The sequence below is a fragment of the Hordeum vulgare genome, chromosome 7H, assembly GCF_904849725.1.
Source record: "Hordeum vulgare subsp. vulgare chromosome 7H, MorexV3_pseudomolecules_assembly, whole genome shotgun sequence".
NCBI classification, from domain to species: Eukaryota; Viridiplantae; Streptophyta; class Magnoliopsida; order Poales; family Poaceae; genus Hordeum; species Hordeum vulgare.
This window is the reverse complement of record NC_058524.1, coordinates 311,513,791-311,538,326: the sequence shown is the minus strand read 5'-3', so window position 1 is coordinate 311,538,326 and position 24,536 is coordinate 311,513,791.

Here is a 24,536-nt window from a genome sequence, read left to right as displayed (position 1 = left end):
ACATAGAAGCCAGCCCGCTGGTCTAATTCCTAAGCACAAAGGGTTCGTGCATGATGCATGGGCGGCTGACGTTGGTCCTAGCATCCCTTAATCACAAGCGCGATGCATCTCGGGACCACTCGGGTGCGCGCCGCTACATTGCTGACATCTGAAAAGCTTCGGCTCATATCGCGACGTCGAGTACCCATAATTCTTCACGCGTAGCCGGTGAGTGCGAAAAGGTCTCCAACCAACCCAGATCAAATACCCAAATCCATTATCATTTTAATTAGGCCATCGACCCAATATCGCGGTAAACCACCCGTCTAACAACTAATCACTAGATGATCCCAGTAACATGGTCGAGTAACTGTGTGGTTGTAACATCGGGGGGAATCCGAGGTATCACCCTCGTTGGATTCCGAACGATGTATCTGTCAAGGTGGGAATAGAGGAATCACCCTCGGGGGCCCCACACTTGAGGGGTTGCACGACAGAGGCATCGTCGGGAATGGTGAAAGAGGAATCACCCTCGATAACCACGACCAACTAGCTATACTACAGAGATATCATCAGGAGTACTTAGTGAGGTGTCACCCTCGCTACCGGATAGTATCTCTGTAGCGTCGTACAACTAAGGAGGGTGTACGTGCCGTGTCGGGTCTGGCTCGTCGATCAGGGATCGAATTTTGAAAGCAAAGCGGGGCAACTGGACTACGGGGTCAGAGGGGATGATTGCTCCAACTATACTATGCAGATTTAAAGATACAGTGTTGAAAGTATCAGTTTATCAAAAATAGGCTATGCATCAAATATAGGAGCTAACTACAACAATAGCAAAATACTAATGCAAGAAGTAGGAAGAAAGACATAGGCGATATAGGAATGATCAAGGGGTGTTTGCTTGCCTTGCTGCTCTGCGGAAAAAGGCTGGTCGGCAGGGTCGTAGATGTACCCGGCAAGAGAGTCACTCTCGGGGTCTACGGGTAAGAAGAGGGGGAAGAAACAATAAATAATAGCAACGGTGCAACACAATACATGTCATGGCAAGATGCAGGCTAGACATGAGCTAACGCAGCAACATCCGTCATAGACGGGTCGGAAGAATATATGACAATATTTTCCGGGTTTGTGGCTACTACTGGTCAGACGAGAAACGATGGAAAAGTTCCATGTTTGCTATGCTAGACGCGTGACAAACGAATGGACCGTGTATCCGGGTTCGTTTCATTGTCCTCATCAACTTTCATGTTGAAAATATTTTAATGTGACTTACCGTTTATTTAATATTAATTTTTAAAGTTTTATTAATTATTTAGGAATTAAAAACAGATTTAATTAAATTGATTAAATGCAATTATGGCATCAGCATGATGTCATGCTGACATCAGCAGCTGACTAGTCAACTGACGAGTGAGTCCCATGTGTCATAGACTCAGCTTTTAATTAAGGTTAAATATTAATTAATCATATTAATTTAGTGGGGGACCCACGTGTCATACTCTAATTATTCTAATTACTTAATTATTCATTTAATTAATTAACTAATTAATTAAATAATATATCTATTTATTTATTTATTTAATAAAATAGAATTTTATTTTCATTTTTTATTTTTCATTTTTCTTAAGAGCGTGTGGGGCATCCCTGTAAGTGGGTGTGGAGGTTTGGCCCCACCGGTAAGTGGCTTAGGCCACATACACACAAAATACCCATACACATATTCATACAAATAACGTATTCTCTGTACATACTTGCATATACACATACGCAATACACACATAATACATAATACATACATGCCTTTTTATTTTATTTTCTATCTAACTCTTCTCTGCTCACTCTCTCCTTTCTGTTCTCATCTCTCAATAGAGAGAAAAAGAACGTCTCCATCATCACCTACTCGATCCTAACGACGTTGGAACAGAGCGCCGATTGCCGGAACGGAACCGGGACGACGCAAGGAAGGAGACGGTGGGAGGAGCCCGAAAAGGGGCTCACCGGCGTTGATAGGAAGGCCCGGTGAAGCCGTAGTTCTCGGGGAGGGGCGGAGGAGATGGCGAAGAGGAGTTCCCGGTGTTGGTGGTGACGGTTCCGGCAAGGTGGGTCGCTGAAGGGGCCTCCCGGAGGGGCCGGCCGGCATGACGAGGAGGGGGATCTCCCTGCCCGATCCCTCCTGGATTGAGCGGGAGGGAGGGGCCGGCGCGTGGAGGGAGGAGGGGTCACCGACGGGGATGGGAGGTCACCGACGGGAGGAAGATGGCAGAGCGGCGAGGGGCCGATCTGGGCAGGTGGGGGAGACAGGGGCCAGCGGGATGGGGTGGTTCCTGGCGCGCGGGGAGAGGGAGCCTCGCGAGGTGAGTGGGAGGAGGAGGTGGGGGCAATCGGGAGAGGTGGATCTGGCGAGGCACGGAGGGATCGAGGGGAAGGGGTGGAGAGTCATGGGAGAGCGGTTTCGGTCTCGGTGGTGGGTGAGACCGAGAGAGAGGGAGGGATACGCGGTAGGTGGGGGTTGGTGGGCCCGCGGGGCTCTCGTGCGCTCGAGGGGCGTCCTGGCGAGCGGTAGGTGGGGCGAGCGGGGTGATAGGTGGGGGTGTTGGGTGGCGGCTAGGGGGATGGGGAGCAGGGCTGGGGAGATTTAGGGTTGCCCGGTGGGGGGCTTTATACCCCGCGTGATGGGCCGAATGGGGGGTGGCCGGGTGGGCTAATATTGGCCCAGCTCGGCGAGGGACTTTTGTTTTTTTATTTCTTTTTTTTCATTATTTATTTTTATTTACTATATCCTTTTATTATTTAATTCTAATTACTTTCTTTCATTTATTTACGTTACATAAAGCTTATGTTTTAAATATATAGAGATTATCAATAATTTCAAAAGCGCCCGATTTACATTTACAATTCGTTAAGGAATTTTTATAACTCCGTGACATTTTTATTTCAACATTATACAACTCTTCTCGTTAGACTTTATCTTTAAGTAACGAATTTTGATTCGGTTTCAACTAACACGAGATCATTGATTGCATCATTAGCTTGTGATCACTGTAGCTTAATTACAATCATCACTGTAGCAAAAGTTGAGGATGTCACAGGAAACCTAATAACAACAACTAGACATACCAAAATACAAATCAATCCATTGCACACATTCAAAAGAGGCATGGTTTGCTTGATTCGAGCTTCGCAAAATGGAACTTTACGAAAACAGATTAGCAGTTTAACGTGATAGGGCCTTAGGAGCAACAAATGAACTTGTCAATGATAATTTACATGGCAACCAGAGGCATGACATCATAGTAGACATCAAATAGAGAAATTCTCACAAAGGAACCATATGTGAAAGGCCTACGGATAAGATGCATCCATCCACGCAAGATTTAATAAAATAATACTTTTAGACGATTACGACACGAAGAACTTTTGTAACAGATATTTAGGCTTCCAATTGAATCCCTATATGAATTCAAATGCCACCATCATGTAGAGCACGAAGAGAAGAACATTTTTCAAATAAATATGAAAATTATGCTCGATTCACGAGATACAGCTAGCACAAAAAAGCAATGATGTTGTTAAAACTTCAGTGTTCACAAACTTGGAGAAAATTTTATCTCGCGGGTGAAACGGGACAAAGGCATGCGAGCAGCGCATTTGGTTAGCGAGCTTGGGTGGATGGCTGGATCGGGACCTCCTTATCCCGATCTAGAGGGAGAGGAGGCCAACGGCCATGGCGGGCGGCAAGATATCACCGGAGGCGCGGCGGCGCCGGAGATGGGCGAAGGGCAACAAAGACGCGAGGCAGAGGCGGATCCTGCCTGATGCCACCGAATCTGGGTTGGATATAGCCACGATGGTGAAGAGTTGGCGCACGGTGCCAGGCAGCAGCGCGGGAGTGAGCAACGCTGGGTTGCGCAGTGGCTGGCGGCGGCAAGCAGAGCACTGGCGGGGCAGCGGAGGCTCGGCAGCAGGGGCGCTCACGGTCGTGCGGGTCCAACAAAGGCAAAGTTCGGCGTCAATATGGTGGTGCATGATGGCGGCGGCGGTGAGGCGTGGCGACGACGCGCGGGCCACACAGGCATGCAGTGGGCTCCACGGGCCCAGCCACGGCTAGCAGCTGGTGCAGCTGGCTGGCTTGGCCTCTCGTCGCCCGATCTGGCCACGGGCGGCCCAGATCGTGTCTCCTCAACCAATCCAATGGCTCGGCTAGCAGCGGGTGACTCAAGCGGCGGATGCGCGGTGGAGGCATCGACATGTGGCGGTGGTGGGTTCGACTCGCGCAGATTCCGAGGAAGGTTGGATGGAGGGCTAGGCTAGTATTTGGGCAGCGGGGTTGGGTAACTTCTATATATAGGCTGGGGTAACATGGGTATTAGGGGGGAATTAGTCCATTTCGCGCCCTCAGATCGCAATCGGGCGGCTCCGGTCATGAGGTTAGGCTAGCATGTTGTTAGTGGGATGTGTAGAGTGTCTTGTACTAACAAAAGAGTGAAGTTTGCGGCCCAACACAAGATTTTAGAACACCAAAACGTCCGACAATAAACTACTAGCGCCGCTATAAGTTTAACGGTTTGGGTATCAAACGACCTCCGAACTCGACGAAATTCGGAAGGTACCTACAATAAAATAAGACCACATGCCACATTTCAACCCAATAAATGAAAGTTCTATACACGCTTTAAAACCAATATTTTTGTAATGTCGCGGGCGCATGCGTGTGTGGTTGGTCTTGAAATGTTCGACGACAAGAACGGAGAGAACCGACAATTAATAACGGATGCAAGTTTTGAAAAAATGACCGCAACGGAGTGCTGATGCAATGCGGATAATGTGCATAATGATGTGATGAATGCCACAACCAAATAAATCAGATAAAGATAATGAAATAAAAAGGGAATCTTCTGGAGTGTCGGTTCCAGGCTGTTACAACTCTCCTCCACTAACAAGAGATCTCGACCCGAGATCTTAGAATGAAAGGGGGAAGAGGATGAGAAAAGGAAGAGGTAAAACATAGTTGTTTCTTTGAAAAAGTTGTGAGACCGTATAACCTTGAAGTTTGCAAAGATATGAAGAATAACATGAGGAACAAGAAATAGGTCAAGAGAAAAATTGGGTGGCACTTAGGTAGGAAAGAGAGACAAAAGTTGATAAGATGGGAAGAACTTGAGAAGAGAATACAACAGCGCGGTTAAATGAAGAAGCAAGGAAAGAACATGATCTTAGCAAAAAGGGATGATGAATCGAATATAGCAACCACATCCATGAAAAATGAACAAAAGAATGAAGGTTGAAAGCACGAAGAGATACTTGAGAAGACTTGAAACTCCGGAAAATAAAAAATAAGCAACTTAGACTCGAGAATTTCATATCATGAGGAAAATCCGGAAGAAGGAATAGAAATTACCTTGATAAACAGAAATAAGAATTATATTATGCTTATCCTTCATCAAGATAAATTGATCACAAGAAATGGATTTAGAATACCATTTATTCTTCTTGAAAAACATTCAATAGAGATAAGAGCACCAACTTGAAGAAGATTTTGACTGAGACACCGGTAAGAATTAGAATAGACAAATAGAATACACGAGAACGAAGAGATCATTTTTCGCCTAATAGAAAACTTGAACGAAGCACTCGAATAATTGAGGTACGAACGAAGGGACAATAACTGAGAAGAATTTGAGAACGAAATCTAAAAGATGAGAAATAAGAAATCTTCTGAAATGATGGCCTTCGGGAGGATTGAGAAATGAAAACAACTCTGACATGCACAAGATAGATATGGAAGGAATTACTCACAATCAAAACAATTCGGAGCATAGCACAAACCTAAAACCATGAATCTTCAAGAGAATGACCAAGATTTGAGAGAAACTCTCCTTCGATCTTCCAGGCAAAGAATGATGACGAGAAGCAACATCGTGAATTATAGAGACACTCCGGAACAACGAATAAGGAAAAAGTTGAGCCAATGATGAAATTAAATCATATCCATCTTGGAGAAGGAATATGACTTATGGAATCCGTACTTATGTCACACATGAAAATATTTAGAGATATCCAAAAAAGATTAGAAGAGCCAGGTAAGATCCTGGGAAAACCTATGGATTATGAGCCCAATCAAAGAAAACAACGTCGAATGGATTGCTTAGCAAGAGAGATTGTACCGGTACACATGGAAGCGTGATGAGGTGAGGACCTCGAAATAATTAGAAGGATTTAGAAAGAAAACAAGAAACTTCTGAGATATCTTCAGCACTCCGGATAGAATAGAGAGGGTTGAATAAACAAGAGAGGCTTGGATAAGAATTTCCAGGAGAGGAAATCATTTAACGAATGAACGGGATATGACGAACATTGAGAGCTTGAACTTAATCTATCGGAAAAGAAAACATGAATGAAGAATGATGAAGTTAACACTAAGCATCTTCACAAGGAATCACCGGATCATATACGAAAGAAAAGATAGCAGAAGCAACAATGAAAGAAAGGCACTTGGATAATAATTTAATCATTGAAGAAAAAGGTAAAGATGGTGCTGAAAAGCAAAGACAACTTGGGATAGATGAGACGAACTCTGGAAAGAAATATGTGGATTGATCTACAAATATTGGAGAGGGTTGAATTGACTTGAATATAAGCACATTGTTCAAAAATAATTAATGAAAACTCCGATTGAACAAAAGGATCAGCATTCCCCAAAGAAATATAAGAACACCACTTAGGAAAGATATGAAATCACCACTTGACATCGAATTAACTCGAATTACCATACTCTAATAACACAAAGGATAAGTATTACATCATAAGCCAGAAACAAATACATAAGTTTTTATGAATTTGTTGGAAGGATAATCCTAGCTAACTATGTGAATTCCCAGCAAAGAACTTCAAAATCTTTCTAGTTATGCAATCTCATTCAACGGATATACAAAGTAATTACTGAATAAATCACTCAACTCCTAGAAATAATACTACCCGTCCAGTATGTCACATTCGTCAGCACATAACTAAAGGTCTCGGAAACTCATCTACCTCAGACCCTCGTAATCACAATGATACTAATTATGGTTGTACATCTCGACGCTCTCCCCAGTACTGGGTAACGCCATACTCATGTCGCCACAAAGAGTATTGAGGCAATTTCAAACATCCGCTTCATGAGATACTAAGGAAATTGAGCAATAGCGATGTGTCGAGAACCCCTTGGAGATCTAATCCCAGAAACATGAGGCACCAAGTACAGAATTACATCACATCGACATCATAGAGATACCAAAATACAGCTAAGCATGTCATATAATGGCATGAAAATTTACCACATGGTAGTAGGCATGATGCACTTCATTACATTCCATACTAGCAATATCTAGTTATGTACACAATCATAGCTAGCATCAAAACAACATGGCATTGTGAAATAATCAGATTCTCAGAGTTAGAACTATTTTGACCCTACAATCACCAACATTTTCATGGCATGCTCACATGATGAAAACTACAGCTAAGCATGACATACATAGCATGCGAAACCTACTAACAACAACTAGGCATACCATAATACAAATCACTCCATTGCACACATTCAAAAAAGGCATGGTTAGCTTGATACAAACTTCGCAAAACGAAACTTTACGAAAACAGATTAGCAGTTTCAACGTGATGGGACCTTGGGAGCAACAATTGAACTTGTTAGTGATAATTTACATGGCAACCAGAGGCATGGCATCATAGTAGACATCGAATAGAGAAATTCTAACGAAGGAACCATATATGGAAGGCCTACGGATAAGATGAATTCATACATGCAAGATTGAATAAAATAATACTTTTAGACGATTACGACACGAAGCACTCTTGCAACAGATATTTAGGCATGCAATTGAATCCCTATATAAATCCAAATTCCACCATCATGTAGAGCACGAAGAGAAGATCATTTTTCAAATAAATATCATTTTCATACAATGCACGGTTCACGAGATACGGCTAGCGCAAAAAAGCAATGATGTTAAAGCTGCAGTGTTCACAAACTTGGAGAAAATTTTACCTCGCGGGTGAAATGGGACGAAGGCATGAGAGCAGCGTGTTTGGTTAGCGGGCTTGGGTGGATGGCTGGATCGAGACCTCCCTATCCTAGTTTGGAGGGAGAGGAGGCCGACGGCCATGGCGGGCGGCAGGAGATCACTGGAGGCGCGGAGGCGCCGGAGATGGGCGAGGGGCAACAAAGAGGCGAGGAAGAGGCGGATCCTGCTGGATGCCACCGAATCTGGGTCAGAGATGACCGCGATGGTGAAGAGGCAGCGGACGGTTCCAGGCAGCAATGCAGGAGTGAGCAGCGTAGGGTGGCATAGTGGATGGCGGCGACAAGCAGAGAAGTGGTGGGCGGCATTGGCTCGGGAGCTGTGGCGCTCAAGGTCGGGCGGGGCCAACAGAGGCAGAGTTCGGCGTCAGTAGGGTCGTGCATGATGGCGGCGGCGGTGAGGCAGGGCGACGGCGCGCGGGCCACACGGGCATGCCCTGGGCTCCATGGGCCCAGTCACGGCTAGCAGCTGGTGCGACTGGTTGGCTTGGCCTGTCGTCGCCCGATCTGGCCACAGGCGGCCAGATCACGGCTCCTCAGCCAATCCAACTACTCGGCCAGGAGCACGTGACTCAAGCGGCGGATGAGCGGTCGAGGTAGCGGCATGTGGTGATGGTGGGTTCGGCTGGCGCGGATTCCGAGGAAGGTTGGATGGACGGCTAGGGCTAGTATTTGGGCGGCGGGCTTGCGTAACTTCTATATATAGGCTGGGGTAACGTGGGTATTGGGGATGAATTAGTCGATTTTGAGCCCTCCGATCGCAATCGGGCGGCTCCGGTCACGAGGTTAGGCTAGCATATTGTTAGTGGGATGTGTAGAGTGTCTTGGACTAAGAAGAGAGTGAAGTTTGCGGCCCAACACAAGATTTTAAAACACCAAAACGTCCAACAATAAACTACTAGTGTCGTTATAAGTTTAACGGTTCGGGTATCAAACGACCTCTGAACTCGACGAAATTCGGAAGGTGGTCTATCTACAATAAAATAAGACCGTACACCACCATTCAACCCATTAAAAGAAAGTTCTATACATGCTTTAAAACTAATATTTTTGTGATGTCGCGGGCACGTGCATGTGTGGTTGGTCTTGATAGTTTCAACAACAAGAACAGGGAGAACCGACAATTAATAACGTACGGAAGTTTTGAAAAATGACCGCAACGGAGTGCCGATGCAATGCGGATAATGTGCATGATGTGATGATGAATGCCACAACCAAATAAATCAGATGACGATAACGAAATAAAAAGGGAATTTTCTGGAGTGTTGGTTCTGGGATGTTACAACTCTCCTCCACTAATAAGAGATCTCGACCCGAGATCTTAGAATGAAAGGGGGAAGAGGATGAGAAAAGGAAGAGGTAAAACGTAGTTGATTCTTTGAAAAAATTGTGAAACCATATAACCTTGAAGTTTGCAAAGAGATGAAGAATGACATGAGGAACAAGAAATAGTTCAAGAGAAAAATTCGGCGGCACTTCAGTAGGAAAGAGAGACAAAAGTTGATAAGATGGGAAGAACTTGAGAAGAGAAGACAACACCCCAGTTAAATGAACAAGCAAGGAAAGAACATGATCTTAGTAAAAAGAGATGATGAATCGAATATAGCAACCACATGCATGAAAGAATGAACAAAAGAATGAAGGTTGAAAGCGCGAAGAGATACTTGAGAAGACTTGAAACTCCGGAAAACAAAATATAAATAACTTAGACTCGAGAATTTGATATCATTAGCAAAATACGGAAGAAGGAATAGAAATTACCTTGATAAACAAGAATTAGAATAATATTATGCTTATCCTTCATCAAGATAAATTGATCACAAGCAATGGATTTAGAATACCATTTATTCTTCTTGAAAAAGATTGAGTAGAGATAAGAGCACCAACTTGTAGAAGATTTTAACCGAGACACGGGTAAGAATTAGAACGGATGAATAGAATACACGAGAACGAAGAGATCATTTTTTGCCTAATAGAAAACTTGAACGAAGCACTGGAATAATTGAGGTACGAATGAAGGGACAATAATTGAGAAGAATTGGAGAACGAAATCTAAAAGATGAGAATAAGAAATCTTCTCAAATGATGGCCTTCGGGAGGATCGAGAAATGAAAACAACTCTGAAGTGCGCAGGATATATATGGAAGGAATTACTCACAATCGAAACAATTGGGAGGATAGCACAAACCTGAAACCATGAATCTTCAAGAGAATGGACCAAGATTTAAGAGAAACTCTCCTTTGATCTTCCACATAGAGAATGATGACGAGAAGCAACATCATGAATTATTGAGACACTACGGAACAACGAATAAGGAAAAAAGTTGGGCCAATGATGAAAATAAATCATATACATCTTGGAGAAGGAATATGACTGATGGAATCCATACTTATGTCACACTTGAAAGGATTTAGAGATCTCCAAAAAAGATTGGAAGAGCTAGGTAAGATCCTGGGAAAACCTGTGGATTATGAGCCCACTCAAAGAAAACAACATCGAATGGATTGCTTAGCAAGAGAGATTGTACCGGTACACATGGTAGCTTGATGATATGAGGACCTAGAAATAAATAGAAGGATTTAGAATGAAAACAAGATACTTTTGAGATATCTTCAGCACTCCGGATAGAATAGAGAGGGATGAATAAACAAAAGAGGCTTGGATAAGAATTTCCAGCAATGGAAATCATTTAACGAATGAACGGGATATGACGAACATCGAAAGTTGAACTTAATGTATCGGAGAAGAAAATAAGAATGAAGAATGATGAACTTAACACTAAGCATCTTCACAAGGTATCACCGGATCATATACGAAAGAACAAATAGCAGAAGCAACAATGAAAGGAAGACACTTGGATGATAATTTAATCATTGAAGAAAAGGGAGGGAGGGTGCTGAAAAACAAAGAAAACTTGGGATAGATGAGGCGAACTATGGAAAGAAGTATGTGGATTGACGTGCAAATATTGGAGAGGGTTGAATTGACTTGAATATAAGCATACCGTTTAAAAATAATTCATGACAACTCCGATTGAACAAAAGGATTAGCATTCCCAAATAAATATAAGAACACCACTTAGGAAAGATATGAAATCACCACTTGATATCGAAGCAACTCAAATTACCATTCTCCAATAACACAAAGGATAAGGATTACAGAATAAGCCATAAACAAATACATAAGTTGATATGAATTTGTTGGAAGGATAATCCGAGCTAACTACGTGAATTCCCAGCTAAGAACTCCTCAAATCTTTCTAGTTATGAAATCTCGTCCAACGGATACACAGAGTAATTACTGAATAAATCACTCAACTCCTAGAAATAATACTACACGTCCAGTATGTCCCATCCGTCAACAGATAACCAGAGGTCTCGGAAACTCATCTACCTCAGACCCTCGTAATCACAACGATACTAATTAATGGCCGTACATCTCGACGCTCTCTCCAGTACTGGGTAACGCCATACTCCTTTCGCCAAAAAGAGTATTGAGGAAATTTTAAACATCTGCTTCGTGAGATACTAAGGAAATTGAGCGATAGCGATGTGTCGGGAACCCCTTGGAGCTCTACTCCCGAAAACAGGAGGCGCCAAGTACAGAATTCCATCACATCAACATCGTAGAGATTCCAAAATACTCGCGTGATCCTAAAAATTTGAGTGAGAAGAGGGATAGAATTAAAATTCCTACGTCAGAATTCCACACAAGAGCATAGAAGTGGAGTAAAAAGAATCCTACTCTCTGATATATATAACTAGACTCAAAGTAGTTTTTTCACTAGACTCGACTTGACCAAGTTCAATCAAACAAGGGGGCTCCTAGGTTGGTACTGCTCTGATACCAACTTGTACCGCCCAAAAAGAGATCATATCCTTATTTTGGAACGAGGGCCTCGAGAGGGATAAAAGTACATCTCGTCTTTTTGCGAGAATGGATCTAATTACAAGTACATGTAAAGAAGAGATGGGTGTATGGAATTGGCTTACACTCGCCACAAGCTACATCATTATCGTCTCAATACAAGAATACATTCAGTCACCATATAGAAGAACAGGGTCTGACTACGGACAAAATTAAACGATAAAATGAAATCCATCCTTGCTAATCCCAGGCTACTGGCCTAGGACCCATCCTATGATCGATGAAGAAGAAGAAGAAGAAGAAACTCCAAATTGAAAAATCATCACGCTCACGTCAAAGTAGCGATTTACATGTACTTTCAACTGTTGTTGTAGTAATCTATGAGCCACAGGGACTAGGCAATCTCATTTCCAAAGGTATCAAGACTAGCAAAGCTTAATTGGTGAGGTATGGTTAAGTGGCGAGGATGTAGCAAGCACTAAGCATTTATTTGACTTGCTAACTTACGATTACAACAATAAGAGGGGTTTGATCTATGCATAAATGATCGTGAACTAATAATGATCAAGAAGCGATCGTGAACACGTTCTTACGAGTCAAACATAACCCCACTCTATCCTCTCTCAGATTCAGAACTGACGAATAGAGACAGTCATGGTTACGCACACAGTTGGCATATTTTAAGTGGGTTTACTTCAAGTTTTGCTATGACCATGTGTTAAACAAATTTCCAAGTTGCCACATAACCGCGGGCATGGCTCTCTGAAAGATTTAACCCTGCAGGGGCGCTCCAACTCATCCATCACAACCTAGCCACAAGCTGCATGGAAAACCTCAACCACGGAAAACCCGTAGTCTCCTCGGAATCCTGGTGGAACACCTCAACCTCGAGGTAGCCCAAAGTATCCTCGCAATCCCGACGCACAAGATATTTCGTAGAACGTAAACAAATATAGCAAGGCCACCCGAAAGGTTGACGAACCCAATATGAGTAGTGTATCTTGTTCTGAGGACACAACCGGATGGGACTAGCTATGTTGAAAACTAATCCCTAAGTTTCCTCGAGGCGGCACCGCAGGCAGCCCATTTTGGAGCAACACTGATGAGGATCAGTGCCTCGGGTTGTTGATTAATTATCCACGGGGTCTGGAAAACCCCTATGAAATTTTATTAGTTACTAGGCAAATGTAGTTCCAAAGTTGGCGCTACAAGAAGAGTTTTATTCTAAGATGAATTATCAAGGGGTCCCCATAACAACCCCAAGAATGTTAGGGAGCGCTTGATATGGAACATAACACACGTACACAAGTAACTAGGGCAGTAAAGATGGAACAAAACAGCGAGCCAAAAGGCCAAGCCTTCCACCTTTTACCAAGTATATAGGTGCATTAAATTAAATAGAAATAATATTGTGATATAACAAGGAACCCATGTTGTCACATGGAAAATAGCTTGCACCTGCAACTAGCAACACTATAACAAGGGTTGAGCAAGCAGTAACATAGCCAAGCAACGGTTTTCTAGGATGTGGAGGGTTTAGAGGCTTTTCATCGCAATGTTGGGAGGCCTAACATTCAAGTGGTAGGTAACGAGACATCACGATAAAAGCGAGACAACTAGCAGAGCAATGATAGTAGTGGTATCCTGGAAAATGATCATCTTGAATGAGATCCCGCTTGGAAGAAGAACGAATCTCTGAAGTACACGAACCAACATAGTCGAACGAATCCTCACACTCTGACATGCTTGTGGAACTCTATCGGGAAGAAGCAATCCGGAAACAAACATTAACACATGATAAATGCCACAACATATGCATGACATAATGCGCAAACACATACGATGCATGTCCAGTTTACATATGCAGGGCATGACAAAGCACAAAAATCAACTTCTACACATTAAGTGAAGCTCAATATGCAATGATTTGCATACTGACGAAACTCCATATTTGAATTACTTAGTGCACTCTTGTTTAGGTACACGACAATATTAAATGTTGTTAAACATCACAAGAGGTGAAGCATAAATAAACTACACTATGTAGGCATTTTAAATGAGGTCGGAAACAACTTATAGTATTTTTTGGAGTGACCCCATACGTTAATTTCGAAACTGGTCCAGATATTATCTAATCAGATTCTATATTTATTAAACAGGAAAACTAATTGCATCATGTGGTTCTACACGTCATTCTAGTCGATTTACATATATAGATCATCTAAACGGAGTTATGGTCTAAAAGATATGACCAACAGAACATGAATATGCCACGAATGCAAAATGCATGCAAACAACAAATGCAAGCATGTTAAATCATGGATGCAGCAAGATAGTATGAAACTAGATGCATATCTAAGCAAGTTTCATATATGGCATGTTCGTAATGGACCAACAGTTCAACAAATACATACAAGTTATAACGATAATCTACCTAAAACATCAACATGGCATTTTGCACACACCCAAACAACATGGTACAGGAATCTAAAATGCACAAATAAGACATGTAGTAGTGGTTGACATGATGCGCAACAAGCATCTCATAAAGCAAATTGAACAAAAGCATGGTAGTAGGCATGATGCACTTCATTTCATTCCATACTAGCAATGTATAATTATGCACACAATCATAGTTGGAATGAACACAACATGGCATTGTGAAACAATCAAATTCTGAGACTTAGAATTATTTTGATCCTACAAACAGCAACATTTTCATGGCATGTTCACATGATGAAACTACGCCTAAGGATGAAATACATGGCATGGAAAACCTACTAACAACAACTAGACATATTATATTATAAACTACTCCATTGCACACATTCAAATGAGGCATTGTTTGCTTAATTCAAGCTTCGCAAAATGAAACTTCACGAGAAAATTTAGCAGTTTTAACGTGATAGCACCTTGGGAGCAACAAATGAACATGTTAATGATAATTTACATGGCAACCAGAGGCATGACATCATAGTAGACATCACATAGAGAAATTCTCACGAAGGAACCATATGCTAAAGGCCTACGGATAAGATGCATTCATCCACGCAAGGTTGAACAAAATAATATTTTTAGACTATTATGATGCGAAGCACTTTTGCAACAGATATTTAGGCATGGAAATGAATACCTATATGCATGCAAATGCCACCATAACATAGATCACGAATTGTAGAACATTGTTCATATAAATATCATTTTCATACGATGCATTGTTCATGATATACAAGTAGCGCAAAAAGCAATGATGTTGTTAAAACTTAGTGTTCCGGGACTTCGAGAAAATTTCATCTCACGGGCGAACCGGGGCGAAGGCGTGTGGGAATTGTGTTTGATTAGTGGGCTCGGGGTGGATGGCTGGTTGGGACCTCCCTGCCTTATCTAGGGGAGAGGGGGTCGGTGGCCATGGAAGGCAGCAGGAGCTCGTCGGAGACGCGGGGGTGCTGGAGATGGGCGAGGATCGATGAAGAAGCGAGGTAGAGGCAGATCCTGGCGGATCCCATAGGATCTGGGCCTGAGATGGCCGGCGATGAAGAGGAGGCACCGCGGGAGCGGGCGGCGCATGGTGGCGGGGCGGCGGGCGGCTGCAGGCATAGCAGCGGGGGCTCGGTAGCAGCGGCGCTCACGGTCGGGCGGGGCCGACAGAGGCGAAGGTCAGGGCCGGCAGGGCAGCGCACGATGGCAGCAGCGGCGAGGCAAGGGCGATGAAGCGTGGGCCAGGCGGGCCTGCCCTGGTCTCCATGGGCCTAGGCGCGGCTAGCTGGCTTGGCCTCTTGTCGCCCGATCTAGCCATGGGCGGCCCAAATCGCCGCTCTTGACCCGATCCAGCGGCTTGGCTAGGAATGGGTGACTTAGGCAGCGACTGGGACATGTGGCGGTGGTGGGTTCATCTGGCGTGAATTCTAAGGCAGGCTAGCTGGTGGTTGGTGGAGGACTAGGGTTAGGGTTTGGGCGGCGTGGTTAGGTAACTTCTATATATAGGGTGGGGTAACCATGATATTAGGGGGGAATTAGTCCATTTTGAGCACTCCGATCGCAATTGGACGGCTTCAATCATGGTGTTAGGCTAGCATGGGGTTAGTGGGTTGTGTAGAGTGTCTTTGCGTGAGAAGAGAGGCAACTTTTCCGCCCGACACACGATTTTTAAACAGCGAAACGTCCGACATTAAGCCGACTAGTGTCGTTATAAGTTTAACAGTTCGGGTATCAAACGACCTTCGGACGTGATGAAATTTGGCAGGCGGTCTACGTACAATAAAATAAGTCTACACGCCAACTTCCATTCCATTCCAAGGAAGTTCTATATGCACTTTAAATCCAATATTTTTGCAATGTTGTTGGCACGTGGGTGTGTGGTTGGTCTCGAAGCGGTCGACGACAAGAAAGGAGAGAACTGACAACTAATAATGGATGTAAGATTTGAAAAATGACAGAAACAGAGTGCCAATGCAATGCGGATGATGCGATGATGAATGTGACAACCAAATAAGTCACATGACAGTTACGGGATAAAAGGGGAATCTTCTGGAATGTTGGTTCTGGGCTGCTACAGCGGGATCGAACACCGCATCGGCCTCATTCTCGGTGCACGAATTCTAAACAAGGCACCTTATTGTGCTAACACCAACGGGACTAAGGATATACAAATTCAAGTGCACAATCACCTTGAGAATGGGTATGTAAGAGAGAGCCTTAGCACATGTACATTTCGGGTTATCCTTGTGCCTAAGAAAGATGGTAGTAGCGTATGAGTTTCGCGTCCCATTAAAGTTATCAACATTAGGTATCGCCGTACAATTCCACACCTTGATAACATTCTTAATGAACTTAATGGAGCCACCATTTTCTCTAAAATGAGTGGAAAAAGCCTTGAAAAACAAATTTTGTCTTTATGAATGGTTTGTTATGCCTATGGGTCTATCACAAGCACCTTGTACTTTCATGTGTGTGATGCATTATGTCCTTAGATATTTCATGGATTGTTCGGTTCTCATATACTTTCATGATAATCTTGTGTTAAGAAAAACTATAAGGAGCATCTTGCACATGCTAGGGAAGTATTGCAAGTTCTTAGGAAAGAGAAACTATGTGCAAACATGAAAAAAATGCACTTTTGGTGTTGAAAAGATTTTTTCCTAGGATTTGTGGTAGCCTCTAAGGGTGACGAAGTAGATGAAACTAAAATTGATGCTATTAAAACCTGGCTCCCTCCTACAAATTTGCAACAAGTGTGTAGTTTCCTTGGACTAGCTGGCTTTTACTATTGTTTTTTTAAGGACTTTAGCATGGTTGCATCTCCTTTACATGCTTTGACCAATAAGAATACACCCTTTGTTTGGGGACCGTCGCAAGACACTGCTTTCCATGAGCTTCAAAACTTGCCTACACATGCACCATTATTCGCACTACCCAATTTTTACCAAACCTTTGAAGTGCATTGTGACGCTAGTGGTAATGGCATAGGTGGCATGTTAAAGCAATAGAAATATCCAATTGCATACTTTAGTGAGAAACTTTTGAGAGATGAACTTAATATCCCATATATGACAAAGAATTGTATGATTTAGTGAGAGTTTTACATGCTTTCGAAGTATTATCTACCCCACATGAATTTTTTATTCGCACCGTTCATGAAATTCTCAAGTATCTTAAATCTCAAGCTAATTTGAACAAACGACATGCTAAATGCAGTGAATTCATTGAATCTTTTCCCTATGTCATTAAGTACATCAAGGGTAAAGAAAATGTTGTGGTGGATGCTCTTTACCGCAAATCCATGCTATTTACTCAACTTGAATTGAATGTCATTGGTTTTGAGCATATTATAGACTTGTATGAGCATGATGTTTTGTTTTCTACGCCTTATGCGAAATGCCAAACTATCAAATGTTGGGAGCAAGATTACATGAAAGATGGACCTCTTATGATACAGGATGGAACCCCTAGATGTTGATCTTTAACGAATTGAAGGGGGGTCTTCAAGAACACGAAGAACACGGGGAAGAACAGGGACAAATCACAAGAAGAAACACACAAGAGTAACTCAAATCACACATCAGCTAGACTCGCATCCACACAAGAGCCACAAAGGTACAAGAACGACAAAATGAAAGAGGATACATGGTAGAGTTCATCCCAAATCCCATAGGAAGATGGGGCCTTGAATCCACTAGGGATCTTCCCTCTCAAGGGGCCTTGACATCCACTAGGGGATATTCTCACATGGAGATCTCATCTCCAAGGGAGAGGTGGTGAAAGGAGCAATGATCCACTAACTATGAGCTAAACCATTGCTAACCCTAGATCAAGCAGGGGGTGTCTATTTATAGTCCAAGGCAAAATGGGGATGAGGGAGGATATAAATGGGCCCTTGGCCCATGCGTTGCACGCAGCTAGCTGCCATATGTTCGGGCTGAGGGCCAGTTGTTCAGTCGTTTGCGAGATGCTGAATATCTGGTGCTTTGGTCAGATATCCGGTCTCGCGCTAGACCTGTCATGCGAGGTTCTAGACTGCTCGAACTGGGTCTCCAGGCAGGGGCACCGTATATCCGGCCTGTCATGTGGCGCCGAATGTCCGGGGATCGGTCGTATGTTTGGCCGTCGTAGAGTCCGGCGCCTGTATTTCTGAGGTCTTTCTTAGTTTGGTGGTAACGGATGTCTAGGCGTCGGTCCGATATCCGGCTCGTGAAGCTTGGCCACGACTCCACTTGAAGCATTTCTGGCACCGTTTCCATGGTGGCTTGTCCTCCAGTCCAAGTGTCGCCATGGTCGTCTCAGATGCACCCGATTATACACAAGGTCTATACTTGAGATAGCATCCATGTCTCAAGTGAGTTGAAAGAGGAAACACTTAGGAGCGAGTTCACCTTAAGTCTAATTGCACTTGGGGCTTGGGGAGTAATCGGAGTGAACATGGGGATGATTGTTGGATGCTCCACTTCACCCCCCCCCCCCTTGGGAAAGATCCATCCTCAAATCAAAAACCTCATCACCATGGAAACGGTAGTCATGGACGGACTTCTAGTTGGACGGAGTGGAGGTCATGTTGCGATAAAAGAGCTCCAATATGTCTCCCAGATGGTGTACATGCAAAACGAGCAAACACAAAGTACACTTGGAAATACGACGGTTAACACACACAAGGTGTCCATCAATTAAGAACGAGTTCGTCCGATATGATCGTTCATGGCAAGTATAATGTAGCTTAGTAGAATGAATGAGAATAGTATGTAAATCATTCATGGGAGCAAATTCATTTGGTGCACCACAACGATGTGGTATATGCAATTAACACGACCATTGTGCAGAATGATGTAATATAGAGAAGTTGTATTAATACCATGAATATGGAAAATATGGCTCAAAATGATTGTGTTATCATGCAATTGATGTTGGACAAAAAGAGCATCATGTACAAATATTCCATCAAGGTAAATCATAACAAATTCGCTAAGAAAGTTCACAAGCTCATATATCAAGTATACGATGGACACACAAGATGCATGTAACAACCCAGAAATGATGCTCCAGAAGATTCCCCTTTTATTCCATTGTCTCCATGTGATTTATTTGGTTGTCACATTCATCATCGCACCATTCGCATCATTCGCATTGCATCGACACTCCGTTGTCATCATTGGTCAAAACTTGCATCCGTTATTAGTTGCCGATTCTCTCCATTTTTGTCGTTGACCATTTTGAGACCAACCACACACGCACGCGCCCGCGGCATGATTAAAATATTGTTTTTAAAAGTGTGTATAAAACTTTCTCAATTTGGGTTGAAATTTGGCGTGCGGTCTTAATATAGTGTAGGTAGAACGCCTGCCAAATTTCGTCGCAATTGGAGTCCGTTTTTTACCCGAACGATCGACGTAGCGGCACCGTCATCGGTTTAATATCGGACATTTTTTGGTGTTTTTAAACGTGTGTCACGGGCCACAAACTTCCATCTCATCTCATACCAACACCCCCCTACACATCCCACTAACCCAGCTAGCTCCGCTTAAATCGTAGCCGTCCGATCGCGATCATGCCCTCGAAATCGGATAAAAACTGCTAACCCTAGACCCTCTTTCCTATTTAAGGAGACCTACCGTGCCTATTTTGACCTAACCCCTAACTCCACCTCGATCCCCCTGCCGGATCAGCCCCAACCGCCACCCACAGCCTCGAGCCGCACCAGGCCCACCGAACCCATCTAAGGACCGCCCTGGACCCGGATCCCGCCGCCGCTTCGTCCGAGCTCCCACATCCACGGGAGGAGCCCCAAGCTCTGATGCTCCCGCGCCCAGCCGTGGCTAACCTCGCCCCTCGTCGCCCTGCCGCCCTCCACCACCGGTGATCGCTGGAGTTCGCCAGCACCATCGCACTGCTCCCTCTCTCTCTCCCTCCCTTCTTCAGCCCTCACTCTCATCTCCATGTCCCTCTATGCGCTGCAGGATCCTCATGGCATCGTCGGCCCTCAAGTTCGTCGCAGGTGGCCGGATCGGGTGACCGTCATCTTCCTCACACCGTTGCGGAAGACCCAGCCCCGCCATGGCACCCTACACCTCTATGCCAGCCGCCCACCGCTCGTCCATCTCACCATGGCCTCCCCCTTCCTCGATCCAGTGGGATCGGGAGGAGGGCGGCGCCAGCCATCACGTGGGCCGCAACCAGGCCGGCACAGCTCTTCCCCGCCCCAGCGCCTAGCCCAACCGCTCGCCACGCCGGTCCATCTCGCACTTGGCCGTCGTGGCCCGGTTCGCCTCCTCCCCAACCGACCTCCTCCTCACGTGGATCGAATCCCGCTATGGTTTGCTGCCCCCTTTGCCTATATGACGCCCCAACCGACGTTTTGATATCTTGCGCACATGCTCTGACTCAGCCCAATAGTCAGTTTCGGCCAATTGCAGTTTTTAAGCGTTCTGCGATTTTTCAATTAACCGAGGAATTTTAGATTTTCACAAAATGTGCATATTTCAAAATCCTAATAACTTTTTAACCATGCATCGGATTGAAATAAATTAGATATGTAAAATAATTAGAATCTCATGTAGATTAATATTTTCCAGCTTTCATGCATATTAAAAATATTTAACTTGCTGTTTTAATTAAATTTGCATAGATGTAATGTTAAAATGATTTAATTCGTAACTAATTAACCGTAGCTCTAATTTAAATGTTCCATATATGTAAATTAACTAGAATGATATGTAGAATCATATGGTCCACTTTTTTTGTTTAATAAATATAAAATGTATTTTGGACAAATCTATACAGATTTTGGAATTAATGTGTGGGGTCATTTCGGAGATGCTATATGTTGTTTTCGACCTCATTTCAAATGTCTAGATAGTGTAGTTTATTTATGCTTCACCTCTTGCCATGTTTAACAACATTTAAACTTGTTTAGTAAATAAACGGGAGTGAACTAAATATTTGAATGTGGAGTTTCGTCAACACGCAAGTCGTTGCATATTGAGCTTCGTTTAATGTGTAATAATAAATTGTTATGCTTTGTCGTGTCATGCATAATTAAACCAGACATGCATCATATATGTGTGTGCATCTTGACATGAATATGTGTGGTGTTATCGTTTGTTGATTGTTGTTCTAGATTTATTTTTCTTGATATATTTCTGAACCGCTTCGGAGTGTGAGGATCCGTTCGACTACATTGGGTCGTCTGCTTCACGGATTCGTTCTTCTTCCAAGCGGGATCACATGCAAGATGACCATTTCCCTAGATACCACTACTAGCAACGCCATGTTAGTTGTATTGTTCTTTTTGCTATGTCTCGATGCCTACCAGTTAAATGTCAGCCTCCCAACATTGCCATGAAAGCCTCTAACCTTTCCACAACCCAGCAAACCACTGTTTGGCTATGTTACCACTTGCTCGGCCTTTTGATAGTGTTGCTAGTTGCAGGTGCAGTTGCTTCATCGTGAAAACATGGGTTCCCTGTTATATCAGCATATAATTGCTATTTAATTTAATGCACTATATACTTGGTAAAAGGTGGAAGGCTTGGCCCTCTAGCCTAGTGTTTTGTTCCATCTTTGTCGCCTTAGTTTCGTCTACTGGTGTTATGTTCCATAAATGAGCGCTCCTAACATGCTTGGGGTTGTTATGGGGACCCCTTGACTTTCGTTTTGGGATAAAACTCGTCTAGCAAGGACCAACATTGATACTATATTTTCCCAACATAATAATACTGATAATAATCGATGCATAGGGATTTAGCGCTACCTGATGAGTAATTCAACATAATACAGGGAGGGAAGTGATGATGGTGCTGGTCCTAAACATAGCACTGTGCGCGGCCAACCCGGGGAACTCAGGATATTTCTATCAGGACACTCTACGCGTCGCTCATCCGTCGTGTCGTGAGAACGAGATACGGGGCTCCTATCGGGATCGTCTACACGCCCAGTGGTCTTGCTGGACTTGTTTTACCTGTTTCGAGCATCTTGTGTGAGGTATTCCGAGGATACTTTGGGCTATCCCAAGTTTGAGGTTTTCCAATAGGAACGTGATCATGTGTTTTCCGTGGTTGAGATCATTCCGGCGCAACATGTGGTAGTTTGTGATGGACTAGTTGGAGCACCCCTGCAGGGTTAAATCTTTCAGAAAGTCGTGCCCACATTTAAGTAGAAAACTTGGAAACTATGTTTAACATCCGGTTCTAGATAACTTGAAGTAAACTTAATTAAAATATGCCAACTGTGTGCGTAATCGTGAATGTATCTTCTCATGAGTTCTACATCCGAAAGAGGACACGGTGGGGTTATGTCTGACATAAGTAGGTGTTCACGATCATTCATTTGATCATCATTAGTTCACGTCCGTTTATGTGTAGATCATCCCCCCTTTTTATTCTTGTACACTTAAGTTAGCCACTCAAATAAATGTTGAGTCACTTGATGCAGCCTCACCACTTAACCATACCTCACCCATTAAGCTTTGATAATCTTGATACTTGTGAAAATGAGATTGTTGAGTCCCTGTGGCTCAGAGATTACTACAACAATAGTTGTAGGTACAGGTAATGCGATACTTTGACGTGAGCATGATGATTGTTCAATTTGGAGTTTCTTCTTCTTCTCCGTCATCGATCTAGGATGGGTTCCACGACGACAACCTAGGATAGCAAGGATGGAAGTCGTTCCTTTGACGTTTGTTTTCGTCCGTAGTCGGACCCTGCTCTTCTACATGGTGATTGAATATGTTGTTGTATTGATGTGACCTACATGTATATTGTAGCGAGTGTAAGCTAATTCCATATACTCATCTCTTATATAAACGTACTTGTAACGATATCCATTCTTGCAAAACAATGAGATGTGCTTCTATCCTTGTCGAGGCCCTCGTGCCAAAATAAGGATATAATTGCATTTTGGGCGTTACAATGCATGAATACATTGAAAATGCGAGTCAATCCATTCATAATGAGCAAACTTGTTGTCGAAAGAATGTTTCCATTTAGCATGGTGGGCAATAAATTGGAAACTGTTGGAACAAATGTCCCAATGCATGTGAATGTACCCAATGCTAATTGTATGCACGACATATTTTACTTCTCCATCCATGAGATGTATCATGTAAAGCACAAGGATGAAACAACAATGGAAATGTGGCCCATTAAAAAAGTGCATGGTAAAATGACGCAAGGGGAAAGAATCCACCGTAGGAAGGGTCCCGAAGAATTTATTGTCGATCATCATGTACGCCTTCACATGACCAATAAGTCTCAGGACGACACCACCTTGCAAAGCCTGCAAAACGAAAGAACATGACAAACACTCAGAAAAACAAATGAGGTTAGCGTGAATGCAAAACCTATCATGTGTGTGATGAAAGACCGAACAAGAGTCATCGTCATTCTTATCATAAGAATGGACAAGAGAATGCGGCATGGTATGTAAGCATACCATGTGAGCACAACGACACATATGGTGCTGAATCAAAGTAGCATGCATAAGAAGTAGTATGTCCAAGTCTCCAAGCATATATGAGAATGGTAGTGCAACATCAATATCCATAATCATAGCTTGTGTGCACTCACTACAAGATGCAAGTAAAGGACACAAGAGACAATCATCAAGATGAATCATGTGAGAGCCATCGCCATGTATGTCATCAACCTAGGGAAGAGAGCAAGTATGTAACATGGATGATGCAACAAGGCAAGTGATCATAGTAATTAGGGCATGGAATCTAGTAATGTGAAGATGCAACATACTAGATGTAAACATGGCAATCATGTCATGTATGCAAATAGTGGGCATACGTAATGAACATGACATATCACAATCATCAAAACAAGATATGAGTCAGTGGTCATCATTGTATTGGCAAGAAGTCCTATGTAAATATCAATGGAACATCATGACTCTCCCAACACAAGAGGCAACAATAGCATAACTCACAAGGTGAACATGGCAATAAAAACTAGGATCTCCACCAAGTATGCAAGTACACATAGAAATAGTAGAATGGTGAATTGTGTATAAACCCTAGCATGGGTCACAATTGCATTGCACAAGTATAGAGTGAGTCATAACATGCAATGTAGACACGAAAAAATGGGAATGAAGTGACAAGTGGTATTTAGCCAA